This window comes from Prionailurus viverrinus, chromosome A1 (assembly GCF_022837055.1).
Source record: "Prionailurus viverrinus isolate Anna chromosome A1, UM_Priviv_1.0, whole genome shotgun sequence".
Classification (NCBI taxonomy): Eukaryota; Metazoa; Chordata; class Mammalia; order Carnivora; family Felidae; genus Prionailurus; species Prionailurus viverrinus.
In genome coordinates, this window is record NC_062561.1 from 14220204 (window position 1) to 14237638 (window position 17435).

Genomic DNA, 17435 nt, shown 5'->3' on the forward strand with positions numbered 1-17435 from the left:
AATACAGCTTATTAGTGAATGGCCTTTGATACAATACCTTGTGGCTTTCCTCTTTTTTAAGGTAATTTGTATATTTCAGGATACATTCCAAAAATCTACTTGTGCTATTTATCTTTAATAATCAGATTCAAAAATACAATTTATAGTTTTGGGGTTTTCTTTCTTCTTAGCATTTATAAGAAATTAAAATACATGTATTACATTTTTCTAATAACTAAAATTAGGGACCCAGTGGTCTGTCTTATCAGCTCAGTCAAGTCTCCGAGTGATCCTGATTTTCATATAAATATTAAATATTTTGTATTATGAGAACAAGAAAAACAGCTTATGTGTATTTGTAATAAGTAGTTATTACATTTATCCCTAGTTTCCTCAATAGAAAGAAAAATACATCTAAACTCTTTCTAGTTACTGACCTTGAGGTCCGTCTGAAGCTGCAGCTAACTCCCAAATAAACAACAATATGGCTTCAATAGTTAAAGGATCACCTTTAAAATATTAGCAAAAACAAAACAACCAAGACTTACCTATTGATTTCCAGTCTTTAGGTTTATTTTCTTGAAGAATATATTCATAGGGAAACCATTAGGTCCATTTCTCCCTTTTCAGCCAGGAAGAATATGAAGAATAAAGAAAACAGCATCTCTGGCAGGAGTTCATTTGCAGGGCATTTGAAAATTGTTACCTATTGCCAGAGTCCTGAGTTCAAGAGACATTTGGAGAGATCCGGACCTTTTAGGTTCTTGATGATGCACATGTATTAAAAAAAAAAAAGAAGAAGAAAAAAAAAGCTTTTGTGGGAAAAAAAAGTACCTTAAAATTCCTTCTTCTTTAGCTCTGGGTTTTACTGCAGTTCAGAGAAATAAAGAAGAATGTAGCATTAGGGTCTAGTGTCTTTGATGGCCTCATCATCTAATCATAGGTTTAACATTACTCATTTGCTGGCTCCAGGAATTCCTGCCATTAAGGGCCCTAGAGATGAAACTTTGCCTCAGATATTGATTGAAAGGAAGAGTGAGAAATTTAAGCACTCTGTGCAGTGCACTTTCTTTCAGTGTTTCAGCAAAGCAATATTATAAACATGTCTCTCAGTTTGATTTTTAAGTTGAAATTTTTAAATAATTCAGAGTGTATTTAAATATTTCAAGTGGTTAATTGATTAAATATACTTCATTTAAGTGACTACAAAATGTATGTTTGTAAAAAATAGTTCCCATCATTCTGTTATTTGTTAAACTGAAATGCTGCTTTCCATAAAATATTTTTAAAGAAATAATGAGTAATAATCTTACTTTAATACAGTTGAGGTGGGATGAGTTTATGATAATACTGTGAAATTAGCTTATGAAACCATCTTTATAGATCATTAATTTTTCCATGGATGTGTAAAATCTTGGTTTTAAGGACACTCACAAAAATAGACATGCCTTTAAAATTTATTTTAATCTGTCATTTTTCTCTACTACTCAAATTCAAGATGATCTATGTCCTGTTTTCATCCATTAGCAGGACAACCATAGCAGTAGCAGACTTCTGATAAAGGAAAATAATTACAGTTAATGATGCTCTGGAGCTTGCTGGGCCTAGCACTCTCCAAAGCTGGGTTCTCTTCTACAGGCCTTAATGCGTCTCTTGGACAATGGAGCTGATCCCTGTAGAATTAGCAAAGTTTGTAGGGCTGTCTTTGTGCCAGGGCAGTCCTGAGGAATCTTTAAAGCTACAGAGTTCTGAGTTGTCTTTTTGTTTTATCTTACAGTCAGCTTTTTATAAATATTTATGGCTCTATGTTGTTATGATTTATTATAATTTTGATGGTAGTTATGTTATTAAAATTCCAACGCAAATGGAATTTTTCTGTTTATTTATTTGCTTAAAATGTGTTTTTCTTTTTCCAAATTTAGATAAACTATTGAAGGATAAACTTTTGTTTGGAGAGACTAGGTAGCTAAGGATTGAAAAAGGAAAAGAAAAGGCAATCTTTCTCTCAATATTTGTTTTTCTTTCATTTGTGACAACACATTAGTTACTTTAATTTTTATGCTTTTCATTTCGGAAATTTCATGTTAACAACTATTACTAAAGATATCAGTTTTTCTTTTCTTCTTATCTGAGCTCCTGAACAAACTTACTATTGCCACTGGTTTGTGTGTAAAATATGGTCTAAATTTACATGAGATCGTATTACAAGTGTCTGAAGGTACTTGTCAAGGATAATTCAGTTCATATGGACAGCCTTTTAAACTCCAAGGGACATGCCATCCAGTCTACTCCCCAGTGGAATTTTAGGTCTCTGTCGAGAACATATTTTTACTTTTAAGAAGCTATTAGCATTATCATTGCATTGCATTTATTGTTCCACAAATACCCAAATGTTTCTTACAATATTTTGCATAGCTTTCCTTCCCATGCATACCTGACGACACAAGAGTACATTTTAAGAATTAACTTTGTTCTTCTTCCCTTTCAATGTGTATTAAAGTTGCGCCTTAGTAGTATCTTTTTAAAAAGAATTGGTTTCTTGTCGTTTAGAAAGAAAATGAACTGAAATAAAATAAGTCAAATAATTAATATATTTTGTTTTAACAAAATCACTGCTTAATCAGCTAAATGTAGTGTTTCCTAGTGTTCTTCAGGATACCACAGGTCTGACACTGTCTTCTGTCAACTTTTTTTTTTTAATACTTTACAATTACATTTGTTTGAGGTGCTCTATGTCATTCTATATATGTACCTTAATTTTCTATTACATTATTCTGAGTGTATTGTGTTCTTTGATGAATAGCAGATTTAGTTTTCAAGTAAACTTTTTTAGGTACTATAATAGTTTCTAATTATTTCCAGATTTTTTTTTTTAGGAAGTCTCCATCAGAGGTACTCCAGGAAAAATTGAGTGATGTTATCCCGTAGGATTTCTTTAAGTTTTTCTAAGTAAAGCTTAGCAGATGTCATTGCATTTTTCTGTGCCTTATCTTTCAATAGAAAACGTTTTATAAATTGAGAAACTTTTATGTAAAAAGTAATGTCTCTCAGTATTCAAGTACTTTCTGACTTGAAGTACTGATTAAGCAAAATGCATGCTTAGTAAATCATTTTTATTCTCATTAGAAATCCCAAAACATATACGTAACATAAAATAGAAGTCAGCCTTGCAAGTTTCTTTAGAATCTGTGTATGAAGTTACTAACATGAATTATTTTGTGGTTTTGTTTGCCTTTTTTTTTTCTAAATATTTCATATAGTTAAATAAAAAGGAAGTTAGTGACTTCACTGATGTGATCAAGGCTCAGACCCAGGACTTCTAAACACAGCACTTAACAAAAGAACCACAACTGAGGAACAATCTTCCTTTTTCAGATGATTTGGTATTTGAACTTTTAAAATTTTCATTTTTTCTCCAATTTGATACAGTTTATTCAGATGGTACAAAGGAAAAAGACATACTTTTCTTCCAACTATAATAAACCAAAGATAGAGGTAAAAACACAGATGAGATGAATATGGAAAGCTAGTAGTGCATACTCGTTCATGAGTGCCCACTATTGAAAACATTTGGGGTGTCTATAGTAAGATGATAAATGTAAGAAAACTTGGGATGGACTAGATTTTTTTCAGTGGTTTTTTTTTGGGGTGGGGGGAGCAGCAGAGAGAGGGAGACAGAATCCCAGGCCGGCTCTGCGTGCGGTCAGCACAGAGCCCAGCGTGGGGCTGGCTCTCACGAACCGTTGACATCATGACCTGAGCCGAAATCAAGAATCAGATGGTTAACAGACTGAGCCACCCAGTCACCCCTGGATTAGATTTTTTAAAAGCATCTTCAGAAATAGGAAATCCTAGTTTTCTGATGAAATTGTGTCACAATTATTTATTTAGTGACTGCTTTTTTATATTAGCCTTGTGCTGGTTACTGAAGATTTATTGGTAACATGCTTCCATTTCTTAATGTGGTCTGGTGTTATCTGTGAAACTTGCCTGTTATGTAGCTGAGTTTGAACTCAATGATGAGTAAAAAAATTGTAGTATGATATATTTTTTTAAAATTTTATTTATTTATTTGTATTTTTGAGAGAGAAAGAGTGCAAGTAGGGGAGGGCCAGAGAGAGGGGAGACACAGAATCTGAAGCTCTGGGCTCTGAGCTGTCAGCACAGAGCCCAATATGGGACCCAAACTCATGAAGCATGAGATCATGACCTGAGCCAAAGTCAGAAGCTTAACCAAGTGAGCCGCCCAGACTTAGAGCACACTCTAAGCCTTTTATGCTTTAGACCACACTCTAGCTTAGAGCTGTGACGTGCTTAGAGCACACTCCAGCCTCATTTTAAGTACATCAGAAATTAAGTAACCACACAATAGGTTTATTTGGGTTTAATTTGTCACGTAGGGAGTTACCCATTTCCAGGCAGTATATGAAACAATGTTTCCTCAAGGGTAGTTTTTAATATAAAGTGTTATTGTATGTCAATAGCTTAGAATTGAAGTTGATAAGAACTTTCTAATTTATGATTAGTATTGAGTAGTTCCTGGTGTTTGCTTTTATAAGTTCTGCCTCAGCGTTTAGGAGAAATAAAGCCTCTGTTTCATTCCTGAATATCTCACAAATCCCTGCCTTTTTCTCTGGACAGTGCTTGGCCCCAACTTCTATCTGTGGCATAACATCCTCTCAAAGTTAAAGGGGCAAATTAGGCATTAAAGTTTTTTGAAATTTCCCAGAGCATACCCTCTTTCTCGCCATAAAGTTTGTAATATGTCTTAAGTAGAAATAAAAGTTTAGCAGGAAATTGCACATGTGATGATGCATGAAGATTACTGTCAACTTGAGTCATAATAAAGTTATTACAAAATGTGGAGAAGTAAAAATATAGACATTTGGAAAAAAAGTATTTCCATTTAATGTATCTTGGGGAGAATGCCTACTGCACAAATGCAACAGACTCAGTCTGTTATTTACCCAACTATTATGGCATCCCTCTATGAAAATTTAATCCAAGATTTAAAGAACATACAATTCAAATTACTTTTGATTATTTCCATGTGGTCTTTCATTATTGATTTCTTTTACTCAACTCCTAGAAAAGTTAGGAGGCATAATGAACATTGAGTCTATCAGTTTTATGTCATAAAATATTTATTTTCCAAGCTACCTATAATATATGTAATTCTTGTGCATGATATAAATACTTTCATCCTTGTGTATTAATTAACTCATATCCAACTCAAATTGTAAACTGAAGAAAATGATGAATAAACAGAAGTTCTGAGCTCCGCTGTATGTAAATGGTAAAATATAAGAGAAACAACAGCCCTTTTTCTCATGTCTGAATTCTTATAATTTTACTAAAAACAGGACAAAAAGAAATCTGTAAGCCTTGTCCACCCATACAATAATCCTTGGGAGCTACAATTTCTGTAGGAGAGGAGAAAGAATATAGCATATTCTGAGGTAGACAGATTTCCCTGGGTCACTGGTAGACCACCTCCCTGACCTAGAACCTCTTCCCATACTTTGCCACAATATCCACCCCTTTCCTTTCTTTCTAGCTATTTTGGCATGTTTGTTTTCCCCCGTGTCTATTTTTCTATGTTTACGTTTTATAAATTCTTCAGACACATTACCGCAACTTTGAAAAATAGCAACAATAATGTGTATGCATTCCACAGTCCTACAAATATTACACATTCTCTTGATTTTAGGTGGTTTGTTGTTGTTGTTTTACTTTTGTCCAATGTATACTTCAACATACTTTATTTTTAATAGCTATTATGTGATAAGTAATTGTGTCCTCTTTTACTTTCATTGTTTAAATAATTTCAGACTCACAGTAAGTTGCAAAAATAGTACCTAGAGTTCCACGTGCCCTTCCCACAGCATTATTCACCCTTCACTGTTTTTTACATGCATTCATTTGTGCATGTGTATATAGATCAAAGCAATTTCATTTCTTGTAATGGTGTAACTACTGACATTATCAAACTACAGGATTATTAGTGTTACTTCATATCTTCCCAGTTAATTCAAACTTCTCTTTCATGAAGCTTCTTGTTCATGATTATGTGGTTCTAATCACTCCATCATTCCCTTTAGCATTTGAAATACATACATCTAGATAGTAAATACAGGTGCCTGTTTACATGTTTTAATTAAATGCTCTTACATTTGATATACGCATGCTTTTCTTTATCCAGTTCATTGGAATTTCCTTTTGGATAAGCATTATGTTCAGTATTTCCTCTCATTTCGAAGCATTCCATACAGCCAGTGGAAAAAATTAGTTATGTATAGTGTCATCAGTATATTTATGTAAAATCTATGGAGAGTATTTTAAATTATAGAATGTTTGAAATTATTCAAAAGGAGAGACTTCTTAAGGATGCTGCAAAGCCTTAAAGTCTTCCAAGGTTACTCTATGGATGTTAATCCACTTCAATTACACTACAAATTTACACCATAACAAAGTTAATTTTATATTTCTGTTCACCATTATGACATCCATGCTTCGCAAACTAACACATAGTATATATATTTATTGTTACTTACTGAATTAATGCATGACTAGAAAGAAAACACAGTCCCCAAGATGATCTGATTGATACACTTTTATTGTGGTAAAACAGAAAGAACATAAAATGTGCTTTTTAACTATTTTTAAATGTGCAGTTCAGTTGCATTAATTACATTCACCGTGTTGGATAGCCATTACCATTATTTATTTCCAAGAATTTTCAGCATCCCAAACAAAAACTCTGTCCATATCTCTCTCCCCCCAGACTCTGGTACCTCTAATTCACTTTTTATCTTTATGATTTGCCTATTCTCAGTATTTTATATAAGTGGAATTCCTTTATGTCTGGTTTATTTCAGTCAGCATAATGTTTTCAAGGTTCATTCATGTTGTAACGTATCTCAGAACTCCATTTTTTTTATGGTTGAATGATAAATACTCCATTCTATTTACAGACCCATGTTTTGTTTATCCATTAATCTGTTGATGGACACGTGGCTTGTTTATAGCTACTTACTATTATGAATAATGCTGCCATGTTAACATTGGTCTACAAGTATCTATTTGAGTTTCTATTTTCAATTCTTTTAAGCGTATACAATTCTTGAGGAGAATTGTTGAGTTGTGTGGTAATTCTGTTTAGCTTTTTGAGAAATTTCCAGTTTTCCAGGATGACTCACTTTTTCCATTTCCATGAGGAATCAACAAGTGTTCCAGTATCTCCATATCCTCTCTGACACTTGTTATTTTCTATTTTTGTTGCTGTTTTAATTATGGTCATCCTAGTAAGAAGTGGTATTTCATTCTTGTTTTGACGTGCATTTTCCTAATGACTAATGATGTTGAGCATCTTTTCATGCATCTGTTGGCAATTTGTATCTTCTTTGGAGAAATGGCTATTCACACCCTTTTTCATTTCCTAATTGAGTTTTTTTTTTGGGGGGGGGGTTGGTGTTTGTTTTTTTTTTTAACATTTATTCATTTTTGAGAGACAAAGAGAAAAAGAGCATGAGCAGGAGAAGGGCAGAGAAAGACACAGAATCTGAAGCAGGCTCCAGGCTCTAAAAAGTCAGCACAGAACCCAACGCAAGGCTCAAACCCACGAACCATGAAATCATGACCTGAGCCAACATCGGATGCTTAACCAACTGAGCCACCCCGGTGCCCCCTAATTGACATTTTTTGTTTTTTTGTTGTTTTTGGTTAAGTTTTAGGTGTTTTTTATTCTGGATATAAAATCCTTGTCAAGTATATGATTTGGAAATATTTTTTTTCCTATTCTCTGGGTTATTTTCATTCTCTTGATACTGATTTTGGTACACAAAAGTTTTTAATGTCCACTTTGTCTATTTTTGTCCAATTGTTTCTTAAACTTTTGCTATCATATTTTAGACCCAAGGCCAAATCCAAGGTCATGCAGATTTTCCCCTATATTTTCCTCTAATAGTTTTAGTTCCTCAATTTAGGTCTTTGATCCATTTTGAGTTAATTTTTGTATATAATGTGAAGTAGGGATTTAACTTCATTCTTTTGGATGTGGATATCCAGTTTTCCAAGTACCATTTATTGAGAGACCATTCTCTTTCCATTGAATGGTATTGGTACCCTTGTTGAAAATCAATTAACCGTAGATGCCAAGATGATATTAATTCAAAAGTAGTTCCTGGGGCACAGGGGTGGCTCAATCATTGTGCGTCCAGCTTCAGCTCAGGTCACAATCTCATGGCTTGTGAGTTCAAGACCCGCATCGGGCTCTGTGCTGACAGCTTGGAGCCAGAAGCCTGCTTTGGATTCTGTGTCTCCCTCTGAGACTCTGCCTCTCTCCCACTTGCTCTCTGCCTGTCTGTCTATCTCTCTCTCTCAAAAATAAATAAACATTAAAAAAATTAAGATTATAATTCATAAGTAGTTCCTGTACATTAAAATAAAAACAATTTTAGGATATTAGAAGGTTAAATGAAACTTCCCCTCACCTCATATTTTCACTACCCAGGAGTGATAACAGCTAATCATTGAATGAATATTCATTCAAACTAGATTTCTATACATATATGCAAAGTTACTTCTCTTGTTATTAGTGTAAGCAGAAATTGGTCTTATAGCAGTGATGGCTTATAAATTGCTTTCCCAGTTGGTACTCTAGAGAGCAGCACTGTGTGATAAAAATGTAATGTGAATCACGTACAATTAAAATTTTTCTAATTGCCACATTTAAAAAGGTAAACAAGATAGGTGAGATTAATTTTAATAATATATTTTATTTCACCTAAATATCATTTCAACATGTGATCCATATAAAAATAATTAATGAGCTATTTTACATTCCTGTTTTTATACTGTCTTTCAAATCAGATAGGTGTGTGTGTGTGTGTGTGTATATGTGCGTGTGTCTGATATATATATGTGTGTATGTGTCTGTCTGTCATATGTGTATTTACTTGTAGACTCTTTTTTTTATTGTTTTTAAATTATTTTGATGATCTTGTTACTACCCTCTGTTAATTATAATGACGAGAAAATTTTATTCACAAGTAACAGTTATTCACAAGTAACAGTTACTGAGGGAGCCAGGTTTACAAGTCTTTGTTCTTGTTCAGAAGTCCAAACACCACACAAGTTTATCAATTATTTAAAATTAATCAGGTATGGGACACCTGGGTGAGTCAGTCGGTTAAGTATCTGACTCCTGATTTCAGCTCAGGTCATGATCTCACCCATATCAGGTTCTGCACTGACAGAGAGGAGTCTGCTTGGTACTCTCTCTCCCTCTTTCTCTGCCCCTCCCTGGCTCACATGAGCACTCTGTCTCTCTCTTTCTCAAAAATAAATAAATATTTTTTAAAAAATTAATCAGGTATATAATTTATACTTAGAACACATATTAGTTCATCCAGCTACATTTCAAGTACTTCTAAAAGCCACATATGAGTATAGATGCTATATTGGTCTCCACAGCTCTTCCTCCCATATATGAATATCTATGCTTCTTTTTGTAATGTTAATATAGTCCAAAAATAGAACAAGTTGTCCCAGAATCCCAGAAATATTATAAGTCTTCAAGCAAATATCAGCGAATTGTGTGTAAAACATTCTTAGAGTGGATTAAAAATTATGATATCTAAATCTCTACAACACTAACATTCTTGTACTGGCTTATACACCTATTGCTACGTGATTATTTATGAAAAATATAAACTAATGTAACTGTACATGATTGCACTTTATGCCAGTGAAGCACACCAGGGTCTTAGCATTCAAGATTTAACATTGGATGTTCCTTCTATTCTTAAGTAGTAACATGGGTAACTGGCATAGTGTCATTTATTGTTTTGCCAGGGCATGAGTTGAGACCATGTGTGCTACTAATTTGGTATGTGGGAATGAATTCGCCAAGCAGTAACACAGCATCAACAGCTCAATACAGTGTGGTTGTTTTCTATTTACTCTGGAAAATAAGGCAATTTTATAATGAACTTTTGTTGTGGGATATAGTATGAGCCTAGTGGTAGTCACAAAACATAACTAAATACAAGGTCTTGAAATGTACATCTTGAGAAATATCAAATGTCTATTATTAGGTTATTTATGAACATTTTTTGAGAAGCTACGTATGTATAGTAGCTTATTAATACCCAACACTTTTGTGCTGCAGTTGAGTACAGTCTAGAGCTCTTATGCTAATGGTATAATTTTCTTCATATTTATATTTTACTGTGTACTCCTCCTAAGTTATGATGTTTTGAGAGTCAGTCTACTGATACACTGATTCTTAGCCCTAGAAAAATATGACATTCAAAGATGATCCTCAAAAAAGTGATCTCAACAGTATAGTATAACTTAAAAAATAGTAGTGCATCTAGCCATGTCTCAGACACATGGTAAGCTCTCAGGAAACGAGTTTTTCTGAACAAATATTTACCTTTGTAAATCATGGAAATTATAGAAGGATAGTCACTGTTATTTCATTGATTATAGTCCAGTACAGGATTTTGTTTTATTGTCAAATATTATTTTTATTTTGTTTTATTTCTTTAATGTTCATTTAAAAAAAATTTTTTAATGTTTATTTATTTTTGAGACAGAGAGAGACATAGCATGAATGGGGGAGGGTCAGAGAGAGGGAGACACAGAATCTGAAGCAGGCTCCAGGCTCTGCCTTGTCAGCACAGAGCCAATCGTGGGACTTGAACTTATGAACCGGGAGAACATGACCTGAGTCGAAGTCGGATGCTTAACCCACTGAGCCACCCAGGCGCCCCTATTGTCAAGTTTTAAAAGTTATTATTCTATCAAACTAAAGTTCTTCAAAACCACATTAGTATTAAATCTTAAAGTGCATATTTGAATGTGATAAACCCTAACTTTTTTAATGTTGCATATGTTTTAAATTTAAATTTAATTTTTTTTAAATTAAAAGCACAACTCTGAAAGTTTATTTAAAGAATCCTAGTCTAGCTTTTACCCTTCTCCTATCTAAATAGAAAATATGAAACATTTCCTCTATTTTCATATTTTTTTTAAGTTTATGTGTTTTGAGAGAGAGAGAGGGAGAGAGAGAGAGATGTGGAGAGGTGCAGAGAGAGAGAGAGAATCTCAAGCAGTCTCCACACTGTCAGTGCAGAGCCCAATGCAAGGTTTCAACTCATGAGCCGTGAGATCATGACCTGAGCCCAGACCAAGAGTCGAACACGTAACTGACTGAGCCACCCAAATCGCCCTATTTTTTTATTTAATAAAGTTATCATTTCTTGGTATCTTTCTGATTGTTTCTAGTAGCATATGTTTTCTCACCAAGGAAGAAATATCTTCAGCAACTTAACATAGCATATAAATGTGTTTGTTTATTGTATATATTTAGAGTTATAGAAAAAATACTGTTTAAAAAATATCTTATAAAACAACCTAGATTATTTTTCATTATAAATACATACAAACACAAGTATGTGTGTGTGTATGTGTGTGTATATATCTATCTATATATATATGCATAAGAATATTTGTAATAAAAAGCGGTGTTAAATTTATTTACATAATTTAATGATCTACTAGGATCCTGGGAAACGTATACTTATTTATGTTTACATTTATATTTATATTTATATTTATATTTATATTTATATTTATATTTATATTTATATGAAACACCAACTTTTAGTAACCAATTGGATCTATTTCCACATTGCCTAATGGTTTTTCTATGGCTGAATTTCATATCAATAATCTCTTTGAGATTGATTATTCATTTCTTATATCCGATTTTTCCTATATGCTTTAGTAGGATGTTCATAAAAATAAGCAATGAAAATGAAAACAAAAGATACATTGAATACTTGCATATTTATTTTCATTAGTTCATTTTTGTATTCATTGAAAACATTAGTTATATCTGGTTTTATTTATATACAGTATGTTTTTACTTCAATCCTTTTACTTACTAATTTCTCCAACTTACTGCACAGAATTTATAAGCACACTTGTTATAATGAACATTCACAAGGAAAATATTTGAGGCACATAACCTACTTCTTTTCCTGGCAATTAATGATAAGTAGACATTAAGGATATAAAAGCAAAAAAATCAATTCTGGAGTTCCTGAAGACAAGATTTCAACTTAACCCTCCTTTTTTTACCATGAAATATTTTCAAAGATTTTGAGATGGATTGAGTCTCTAAGGACATTAAGTTGGTTCACCTAATTGTATACAAAGCAAAAGGGAATGAGAAATGTGAATTGAGCTGACATAGAGGAGGAAAAACCTTTGGGGGGAGAAAATATGTCCTGGGTCTGAGATTTCTACTAGGTCATCTAACTACCATGAAGTGATTGTTGAAGAGAACATAGGGATTTCATTGTCATCCTTCTGGAACCTATTTGTCTTCAAAGTGTTTAGTTTCAAAGGATCCTTAACTTGATATCCAATTCTCTGAAAAAGTCCTTCATCTTGAGGAAATTTTATGCATCCATATAGAAGAGTTAAAAAATTATGACAAAAATGTCTACAGACTTGGCATCTCTCTGCAGGCATTCAAACCCAGTTTAGTATGTTTCCCATGAAGACAAAAATTTGATGCTGATGTTTAATTTACACCTTTTCTTATAGATGTTCATTTTTTTCCAACTTGAATGAATGCATGTGTGCGTGTTTTCTCAAATGGCAGAAAACTTTCTGGAATGATTCGTAGACACAATTTGAAAATACACTTTTTTCCTGTCATTGCCAAAAGATTGTCTTTGTTGAAATGACAATAGATTATTACCCCTTTGTATACATTCTCATGTGTCCGTTTCCCTTGTTTTAAGTAATTTCTCTAAGTCTACATGTCAGAGAGAATTGTTAGAAAGCTAGGGCAGCGATTAAAGTGTCTTCCCTGTCCGGCTCTCACCCATTCATCAACTCTCATTGTAGTTTATGCCTCAGCCATCACAACAAACACAGAGTTCCTCTCTGTGCTAGGTACTCTACTTGTGAGTCTCTCAATATTTACCTAATTATTCTTTTGAAACTCCTAGAATCAGTTACATGGTAATGCACATTTAAGAAACACTTTTTAAAATGCAGAACCAAATGTGCATCAGTGTAAGAATAGGACCATTGCCTAGCCTCTATCATTGCTTACATGTTTTTACACAGTCACTAGAAGTTAACGTTTGAGTCCTACAAAAATACCATGTGGGAGAATGAAATGCCATGTCAGAACTGGAAAGGACCTTAGTTACGGTGTTATTTTAGGGATGTGAATACTTCAGTAATTATGGTGTAAGTTATGATGTAATTATGATACAATAATATACTATTTATGAGAAGGAAATTTAAATAAGTGAACAGTCTGAAGGAAAAAATATATATTACCTCATGACTAAATTACTCCACGCTGGGAAGTTAGGTACTTTGAGGTTTGTATTGTGCAGTCTTTTTGGGAGAGAGAGATGACCTAAGACAGTGGTTGTCAACACTGACTTTACATCAAAATAATTTGGGAAGCTTTAAAATGATACCAATGCCTGGGCCCTGTCATTGGAGATTATTGTCTTATGATTGGTACTTTTTAACAACTCCCCCGTTGATTCTTCTGTACAGCCAGATTGAGAACCATACATTGAAGCGATACCCTTAATTTGGGAGGATTAAGTTCAGTTCGACAACAAAAGTACATTGAGTATGTACAGTATGCCAGGCATTTGTACTTAATATCCCAGGGCACCTGGGTGGTTCAGTCGGTTGAGCGTCTGACTTTGGCTCAGGTCGTGATCTCATAGTTCGTGAGTTCGAGCCCCACACTGGGCTCGCTCCTGTCCGTGTCGAGCCTGCATCAGATCCTCTGTCCCCTTCTCTCTGCCCCTTGCCCACTTACACTCTCTTTCTCTCAAAAATAAACATTAAAAAAAAGATCCTCCCTTTCATTAACAAATTTATGATGTAATAGGGAGATATATGTGTGAGTATATTACTACAAAATATAAATATATTTCAGAGGGAATATTTTCTGATTAATGAAAGTATTAAGCAGTGAGAAAATAATGATCTAGGCTTGATCCCATTTCCAAAGTTTTAAGATTGTCATTTCTTGTACACACTTTTGGGATTTATTACATTACCAACATTAACTGTTGTTACAAGTTATACTTTTCTTGGAGAATACTTTTCCCTTCACATTCCAGTTTTTTCTTTGCATTTACACATTTTTGTTTACTATTCAGTACTGAGTATGATATTTTACTGAGGTTGTAAAGAGTTTGGAATTTTCAAAGATGCCCAAATAATTATTTGTGCTATTTTTATAACTGTCATTCAGAAATTATTAAACGAGCTTTAAAAACCATATTCAAGCCTGATGATTTCTGAGATAAAATATACTTTATCTTCTGAGGAATATTTTGTTGTCCCTTTTTCTCTCATTTAGTTTTTTTCTTCTCATTTGAAAGAAAGAAACCTGTGTTTATGAGATGCCTTATGAGATGTAGAGAGGAACACAGGCAATGGACCTGAAGCTTGAGCAAGAAATTCATCTTTGGTTTTTAAGCCCCTGAGATTTGGGGGCTGTCACAATGTAATCTTGTCTCTCCTGTGGGAGAGATGCCCTCATTTTTGGCAGAGTAAACCATTACTAGGTTCTTTAAAGAGAGTGGATGAAAAGCAAATATTTATTTGTGCCTGTCTGAAAATGTGACTCATCTATCCTCAGTATGTTATTGATACTTTGGGTAGATATCGTGCCCTGAATGTTCTCCATAACTGTGCAAGCGTTTCCTTTTCTTCTCTTTTCTGGATTTGCTACTAAGAAGTTTAGTTTGATTCTTATTCTTGATTCTTTGTATTTTTTTTCCTGTTAGCCTTTTTCTTAACCCTCGTGTTAAGGAAAATGTTATGATGATGTGCCTTGCTAGGGGTTTTATGTCATGTACTTCATTCCTGGGAGCAATTTTATTTTTTTTATTTTTATTTATTTTTTTTCAATATATGAAATTTATTGTCAAATTGGTTTCCATACAACACCCAGTGCTCATCCCAAAAGGTGCCCTCCTCAATACCCATCACTCACCCTCCCCTCCCTCCCACCCCCCATCAACCCTCAGTTTGTTCTCAGTTTTTAAGAGTCTCTTATGCTTTGGCTCTCCCTGGGAGCAATTTTAAATTTATCTGATTTAAACTAAATCCTCTCTTCCATGGTCCCCATCCACTCTTTCTAGAGTTCCTACTCAGTGGGCCTTTCAGTTGGAGAGCCTCCAGTTTCCTTATTTCTTTACTTTTGTTGGTGCTGTTACGGTTTTTGCATCCCTTTATCCTTTTGTTGGCACCTTATCTTTTTTTTCTGTTTTCTGGGGGGGGGGAGATGTTTGCAACTTTGTCTTTTAAGCCTTCTTTTTTTGATGCTTGCAATGTCTTCACATCCCTTAACCGTGTAATTACAGACTCATTTTTCTGTTTCTTCCCTGCCTTTCATCTTCCAAGGTGGTGGTTGTTGTTGTTGTTGTTGTTGTTGTTGTTGTTGTTGTTATTGTTCCTGGTATCTCGTTTGTACTCTTGTCTTGGTCTGGGTCTTTCTTGTCGAGTTGCCAACTCGAGATCATGGCTTCAACAGTGATAGTAGAAGTGTCGGCAGCGGCTCTTCCGCGAGCTCTAGCACCAGCTCCGGCACCTGTGGAGTTCGGGAGAGCAACTGAACAAGCTGTAGGGCCTCACACAGCTCTGGGACCCCTTCCAGCCCCAGAGCTGAAGGCAGTGCCCGCTCTAGAACTAGAAGCAGCTCCAGACCCGCTCCAGGACAGAGCTCGAGCCGGCCCCGGGGATAAAGGTAGTGCCATTGTGAACTGCAGCACTGGCTCCAGCAGCAGTTCCAGAGCCGGGGCCAGTTTCAGAACAGGTCCAAGCGGTGGCTCTGGAGCCACAGCCAGCGTCTGCACCAGCTGCAGCAGTAGAGCTAGGGCTGGCTGCCGAGCTACAGCCAGCTCCAACAGGAGCTCTTGCTCCCCACTCTGCACTTCTCGCCAGTTCCGGCTCTAGCTCCAGAGTCACGAGCAACTCCAGCTCCGGAGTCCTCTGCATCACCAGTTTTCACACCAGGTCTGGCAACAGTGCGAGACTTAGAGTCAGCCCAGAACTAGAGCCAGTCCAACAACCAGCTCTCTCACTGCAGTCTGAGCATCAGCTCTAGAGCTGGATCTAGCTCCACACCGAGTGCCAACTCTGGTACCATACCACCACTGGCATCACAGATAGAGTCAGCTCTAGAGGGAGAGCCCGCGTAGGCTCCAACTCCCGTGCCAGCCCCCGCTACAGCCAGCTCCAGCTCTCGCTTTCCATCCCCTCCCTTGGGATGGCATCTTTTTGTCTTTTCTACTTTTCAATTTATATTGCATATACTTTGGGGCATGCTGTATTTTGCGTTTTACAAGTCATGTGCAATAAAACTTAAATTCTTGATCATCAAAAGGAGAATGATGTTAGTGATTAAAGGGTCTTGTTTGTATTTTTTTGTTTCGTTGAGCCAATGCAACCAGTGAATTATTTTCTTTTAAATAGTGCTATAATAACTTTGCTACTATTCCTAAATTTTGTTAGATCTTTTCTTATCTCTGTTAGCTGCTTCTTTTTCTGTTTTTTATTTGAAGTTTCTATTTATATTCTAGCTACTTAACATATGGTAAAATTGGTTTCAGAAGTAGAATTTAGTGATTCATCACTTACATACAACAGTCAGTGCTCATCACAAGTGCCCTCCTTAATACCCAACACCTATGTAACTCGCCCCCACACCCACCTCCCTCCATCAACCTTCAGTTTGTTCTTTCTAGTTAAGAGTCTCTTAGGGTTTGTTGGGGTGCCTGCATGGCTCAGTCGGTTGGGCATCCAACTCTTGATTTTGGCTCAGGTCATGATCTCATAGATGTGGGATTCAGCCCTGCATCAGGCTACGTGCTGAGCCTGCTTGGGATTCTCTCTTTCCCCCTCTCTCTGCCCCTCCCTCCCTCACTCACACTTGCTCTCTCTCTCTCTCAAAATAAATAAATAAACATTTTTTTTAAAGAGTCTCATGGTTTGCTTCTCTCTCCCCTTTTTCATTTTAGAAATGTGAATGATTCCCAAAACTCGGCCTAGGTCTTTTGATCCTCTTTCTGTTGATTCTTCTTTAGAGACGTGCCTCTGGTTTGCCTTAATCAATATTTTCATGTAAATAATCTCAAATTCCACATTCTATTTGATATACCATCATGATTCTCAATCCAACAAATATAAACTTAAGCAATCCTATGGTTTTCCTCAAATGTGTTCCATTCTTAAATATTTTCATGAGAATGCCACCATTCTTCCTGCCATTCATGTTAAACACTTAAAACTTATATTCTTCCACGTTGTTACTTTAGCCATTAAATCCAGTTTCTCATCCAGCCCTGGCATCTCTTCTTTGTAATGTCTCTTGTTTTCCATTCACCTGT

At 35.2% G+C, this 17435-nt stretch overlaps 1 protein-coding gene across 9 annotated transcripts in view; it reads left to right on the forward strand.

Annotated features, from left to right (window-relative positions):
- NBEA (neurobeachin) overlaps positions 1-17435 on the forward strand; it is a 680460-nt gene that overhangs the window by 327647 nt on the left and 335378 nt on the right. The gene's annotated exons all lie outside the window — the stretch shown is intronic.